The 6,706-nt window shown below is 36.1% G+C and overlaps 1 pseudogene; it reads left to right on the top strand.

The window, feature by feature from the left end:
• The first annotated feature begins 416 nt into the window (after positions 1–416).
• LOC149253969 (benzyl alcohol O-benzoyltransferase pseudogene) lies at positions 417–1,491 on the top strand (annotated as a pseudogene).
• The last annotated feature ends 5,215 nt before the right edge of the window (positions 1,492–6,706 follow it).

The raw sequence follows: 6,706 nt of genomic DNA, 5'->3' as shown, positions 1-6,706 counted from the left end.
AACAAGATCCCTGCCCCAGTGAAAACTATGGACAAAAGAGATTAAGGAGCTTAGTCTAGTGGGGCATATGGACGTCTGGGGGAGTAAGTATGTGAGAATGAAATATGCAGATAAGAAGGTATGAAGCGATACAGAGGAACACCACAATGTGGAGGACTTGTGAGTGGAGGAATGAAAAAAGTGAATGGAGAGGCGAAAATGTCATGATATGAGAAGCAATGAAGTTAGCAGTGTAAGGGAAAAACTCACCCTTATAGGGATTATGGTAGGAAATATCCAGAATATGCAAACATCCAAAATATGTAAATAGGAGAGAAAGTGAAGTGGACCGGGGTTCACAAAAAGGGATAAAGACGAGGAGATAAAAACCATAAGGAAGAGGTAGGACCATACCAGAATCAATTTAGGACAGTCTGATGGCGGATAGAGCAGGCATAACCCATCAAAGTGCAGCAGCAGCGCTCCTCGCTCCTTCCTGCGCACCCATGAGCAAACCACCTCAAACGAATTTACTTCAATTTAAGAGGTGAGAATAACGTTGGAACAATTCCTGGACATTGCAGAGGCTGGGAGCAAGCTCAGTTAACAAACGACACTCAGTGAATAGAGGGTTCATTTTCACCCTTATTTTGAATCAAACCATGAACGACGGGCTTGGCCTCCTTCAATTCTTAACATCTCTTGGCCAAATGGCGAGGGGGGCGGAGGCCTTCCGTTCATCCAGTTTGGGAAAGAGAAATCCTCCGACCCCGGATGAATCCCACAATTAAATTCCCCCACTACAAATATGATCAAATCGAAGACAAAGATGGGCAGATGGCGAACGTGAAGGAGATGAGGTAGAGTTCATTCTTTTTCGGGTCGAAGGAGATCGAGTCGCTGAAGAGACAACCAGTAGGGCAAGGCAAGTGCCCGGCCTTTGAAGTTCTATCGGCCTATTTGTGGCGTTCTAGAACGAGGGCTCTCCAACTGCCCGCTGAGCAGGAATTTTGGTTCATATTCCCTTTGGATGGCCGAGCGAGATTCGACCCGCCGATTCCCGAAAACTTCTACGGCAATGCGATCATTTTGCCATGCGCGAAGACAACCGCAGGAGAGCTGGCAACCAAACCGTTGTCCTTCGCTGTGAAGTTGATCCGCCAAGCGAAAATGAGTGTGAATGGCGAGTACATGCGATCAGTGATAGATTTGATGGAGTTGAGAGGGCACCCTCTCTTCACAGTGGCAAGCACCTATGCGGTCTCGGACTGTACTAAGATCAGGTTTGGAGATGTGGATTTGGGGTGGGGAAGAGCAACCTACGGCGGGCTAGCACAAGGTGGAGTGGGACCAGCGGCAGTGGCGGGCTTGACAAGCTTCCTAGTCCCTTATCATAACAGAAGTGGGGTGGAGGGCATAGTGGTTCCAGTATGTTTGCCGCAGGCTGCTATGCATATATTTGAAGTAGAAATCAATGAAGCTATCGAGAACACGATCCTCCCTATAAAATAGCAATTTCTAAGCTTAATTATATTAAATTGCTATTAATTGAATAAAATCTAATATTAAGTTGCTCTTACGTGAATAAAATTGCCACATTGAGCAAGAGTGTCCTTCTCTTAGATTTTTACCTTGACCACCCTGATACTAAGCAGATGCCATGCTAACTAATATTACTGAGAACGTGGAATTACTCACATGTGGAATTTCAAAAAGGTATTAAAGAGTCTAAAACCTTCACATTTATTAGGTATCGAGACATGCAAAAACTCTTAGCTTAACCTTAAATTATTATCATATCATGTTAAAAATTGAGTTAAATTGGGTTAAATACTAAGTTTATAGGAAGCAACTTTAAAGGATAAGAAAGAAGTAGAAGATCATCTTAATGTAACAACCATTTAAAACATACATTATCCATGGAAACTCCATAGTGGCAGTGTTTTCTTTATATCTTCACTTATAAACATGTGAAAAGAGTAGATCATATGCCTCTCCCCCAACTTGGATTTTTTATATTGGATTTTTTTCATAGTACATCTTATGTTTGTGTTCTTTATAAGTATGATAAGTTATGCAACATTAAATATGTGAATGAAATAAACACGTCATCTCTCTCTCTCTCTCTCTCTCACACACACACACACACACACACACATTCGAACTAGGTGTTAGCCCCAATGTTAGCCCAATGTTGGATGGAAGAGCAATCTCTCTACTTGTGGGATGCTATGATGCTATGATATGTTGTTATTCTCTCCCCAACTTTTAACTTTCTTGTCATATTCAATAGTCTCTTTGAAGTCGTAAATTCCTCATATAAATTATAAAAATATGTCTTCACAAAAAAAATATATGTGCGTGTGTGTTTATGTGTATGTGTGTGTGCTTAATATTACTAGAAAGGCTAAATATTATCTTTTTATTTTAGTCTAAGCCTAGGCAAAGGCTAGCCCCAATGCTGGATGAAAAAAACCATCTCCCTACTAGTGGGATGTTATGATGCTATGGGTAGATCGTTTTTCCATTCAACATTGGAATTAGATGTATTTTGGATAAATGTTATTATTCTCTTCCTAGATTTTATCTTTGTTGTCATACTCCATTCAACATTAGAATTGGATATATTTTGGGTAGTTGGGATAAATTTTATTATTTTATTCTTAGCTTTTGTCTTTGTTGTCATACTCAATATTCTCCTAAAAGTCCTAAATTCCTTATATTAAAAATAAAATAAAAAATAATCATTAATTATATATATATATATATATATATATATATATATAACTAGAAAAACTAAATATTATTTTTTAGTTTTAAGGGAATGAAAAATACAAAATTAAAATATTAAAAATTATTTTTCCTTAATCTAAATGGTAGGTGAGAAATTTAAATACAAAAAAAGGAAATTAAATATTAACATATTGAAGAAAATAATTAAGATAATTTAAATTAGGGAAACAAAATAAATTTATAGTATTTTTATTTTTAAAAAATCAATTAATACTACTACATTATTATTAATTTTGTATTTTGTATTTTAAACTTTATATAAAACTATACATAGTAACAAGGGGCTTACCATATGAAAAATCAAATCTTTTTCTTTTAATTTAAAATTAGAATTAGATTATTATTAATAAATTATTTAGGAGATATAAAACTCAAGGTAGAAAATAATACTATAACAATTTATAGTCTATAATCCAAACACATTTCATCAATAGAAAATAACAAGATAGAAAAAAATACAACTAACAAAAAGAATAGAGACTAGTGGAAGATGATTTTCGCTGGAGAGCAATATCTAGAGTTACCTCCTCCATTGTTGATGTTTGCAATGGAGATTCTTAAATTTTAAATAGGATTTGTTACAATGTCATGGGCTAATACCATGGCTTATTAATACTAGATGCCCAAAAAACCCATAACTCACTTGTTTATATGTCATATTTTAATTAATCAATTTGATTAAAAGGAAAAAAAATAACACATAATTATTTTGGAGATAAATCTCAAGATTTGATTTGTGTATATTGTTATAATATTCTATAATATTCCTTGGAGGTTAAATCCTTCCACCTAACACAACCATATAAATTAAGCGATTGGTAAATTTCCATAGACATTAATCTATAATAGGTAACAAAAAACTTATTACATGACACATTTGACATTGCTAAAATTAAAAAATCATAAAACTAATTAAATTATAACTTTATTAGTGGCCTAATGGTTAAGAGAATGTGTTTCCTATTAAGAGGCCACGACCAAACGGGGTAGAGTATGTCTGCCTTCGAAGACTTTAGCAGTTAAGGGAGGTGCATCCCTCGTCCCACAAACAAGGGACTCTCATACACCAATTTGGTCTCTAGACGTGATGTTAAAATCAAATATATTATTACCAACAATTACACCAGATGTTGCAAATGAAACATCGTAAGGAATAAATTCGAGAAGAATAACATGAGCTTGAACACCTACTAATTCTACACCTTAAATGCCCACTATGTTGCAAGAATGAAACCTTGAAGCACTTGTTTTAGTTTTGAAAATATGCTCATTTTAAGGTTAGCCCCTCCGTGCTCATATCTAATATTCCCTCAAATATTTCCGTATTGGGAGATTCTCTCCCCTAGGCCATATATTTTCACACAACACCACTAGATTAGAATTAGTATCTTATATCTTTGGAACACAACAAACATATGTGTATCGAGTGATTTTTAGCATATTGTTGATGTACTTAACAAGAAGGGTCTCTCATTTGTGCAGATTTGAGTCTGCATATCCAAGCAAACATGTGGAGGGGGGGATGGAAATAATCCACTTACATGAGTTAATGGACTACTAGATAATGCACAATAAACAAAGTGCCATCTCAAGGATATTCTCTAGCACATTACACACTCTCAACCTTCAAGCAACAACATTAACATAAGGAAGTCAAGTTATAAGAGAGTGTCAAGAGAAGCAAAGGAATTGACCCACAATAAGAACCCTAAAGTGGTCTCTCAGTGCGACAAATTTCCTACTATTCCTCTATCCATCATGATGAACCCGCACATGACAATTATGGATCGCTGATACTAAGCCCACAAATGAAGGTTTGGGGCCTCCTCCCAAGGATGAAGACTCTCCTCCTTGAATGAGTTTAATTCTTGTAACATCATGGTCTATCTGCTGAGTTTGACCATCTGCATCAGTTGAGAATATATGACTCTTATTCAAAAAGCATTGTCCTCAATGCTTGAGTAGTTCTTGATGCTTTTGTATAAAATTATTGTCCTCCCATGTGGAATCTTCAGCGGGTAAGTTCTTCCACTTGATGAGATACTCTGAAATTGATCGATTTCGTAGCTGTCGGGTTCTTGTTTCTGTGACTTCTCCAGGTTCTAATATGATTTTTCCTTCCTCTTCAATTTCTGGCAATATTGTTTGAATTGGGATATTTTGCAACTTTTCAATAAGTGGCCATACTTCTTCGTCCTTCTTCCATTCATCCCTTTCTTCGTTTATCCAACCTGGTTGGATAATAGAAATAGCACAAAACAATGTTCCTCTCCTTCAAAAAGCATTGTCCTCAATGCTTGAGTAGTTCTTGATGCTTTTGTATAAAATTATTGTCCTCCCATGTGGAATCTTCAGCGGGTAAGTTCTTCCACTTGATGAGATACTCTGAAATTGATCGATTTCGTAGCTGTCGGGTTCTTGTTTCTGTGACTTCTCCAGGTTCTAATATGATTTTTCCTTCCTCTTCAATTTCTGGCAATATTGTTTGAATTGGGATATTTTGCAACTTTTCAATAAGTGGCCATACTTCTTCGTCCTTCTTCCATTCATCCCTTTCTTCGTTTATCCAACCTGGTTGGATAATAGAAATAGCACAAAACAATGTTTCCACATCCTCATCCTTGAAGAGCCTTCCCATTCGGTAAGGTCACCATTTTTTAAGTGCATGTAGTATTGCCAACCTTTCCTTCTCATAAATAGCTCGCTTGAGATGTAGCAGTAAAAATACCCAATCACCTACATCAAAACATTTTTCACTACGATGTTGATCCACCTATTGTTTCGTTTGATTTTGCACCGAAGTGGAGTTATTCTTTAAAAGTTGGAGAAATTGTTGTTGATGCTCGATGTGATCCTTCACTGCTTGAACCATTTTATTCTTGATATGTCCTTCTATCTCTAGAGTTTGGGGAGTTGTAAATTCTTCCAATTCTTTACAAGATATGGTTGGATTCATTTCTTGATGCTCGATGTGATCTTTCACTTCTTGAACATTTTTCTTCTTTGATATGTCCTTCTATCTTGATAGTTTGAGGAGTGGTAATTTCGACCAATGAACTACAAGATATGGTTGAATTCATTTCTTCTTTCTCGATGTGATCTTTCACTTCTTGCACCTTTTTCTTCTTGATATGTCCTTCTATCTTGAGAGTTTGAGGAGTGGTAATTCTTGCCAATGCTTTACAAGATATGGTCTAATTCATTTCTTCTTTCTCTGGGGTGGGGTCTTGGCATATATCTTCTTCTTTTGATGTTTCTTGATCCTTTTCTTCCTCCTCTTCATATTCTATGTAAAATAATTTCTTCTCAGCACACTTATGACCTTTAGTGCATTTGCTATCACAATTGTAACAAAGCCCTTTTTCTCTTTTTTCTTCCAATTGTTGTGGTGTAACCCTTGTAGGTTGTGGAAGGCTAGGAGAAACAACACTTCCATCTTTATAGTTGTGAAGGGTATGCTTCCTGGTTTCCATAATTTTGCTTTCCATTATGTCACAAAGCCCTTTTACTCTTTCTAATTATTGTGATGTTGCTCTAAAGAAGGTGTTTCCCTTTCTATCTTCATAATGTGCTATCATTTCCTAAGTGAACATTGACCATGTAACAAGTTGTTTATGAGAACAAAGCCCTTCATACCATAAAAATTGATTCGGTTCTAAATATGAAGATGCAATACATACCTTTTGTAACAGTGGTACACCATGTAGATCAAAATATTGCTCCATCTGAAGTATCCAATTTACCGGATCCTTGCAATCAAACTTCCTCATCTTGCTTTTTCTTGATTTTAGGAGCTCGATCTTGAAACGATTGTAACTCTGTACTCTCGGATCTTTAAGTTCTAAAATTGTGACCTGTAGTAGCGTCCTCTTTCCAATTCCACCAGTCTGATCCAAATTGGATTCTCCAAAGAAGAGTTATGCCAAATCTCCCA

This window comes from Pinus tabuliformis, chromosome 7, assembly GCF_031772625.1.
Source record: "Pinus tabuliformis cultivar Carrire ecotype Pingquan chromosome 7, CPIR1, whole genome shotgun sequence".
Lineage (NCBI taxonomy): Eukaryota > Viridiplantae > Streptophyta > Pinopsida > Pinales > Pinaceae > Pinus > Pinus tabuliformis.
This window is presented reverse-complemented; position numbering and strand designations above follow the sequence as displayed.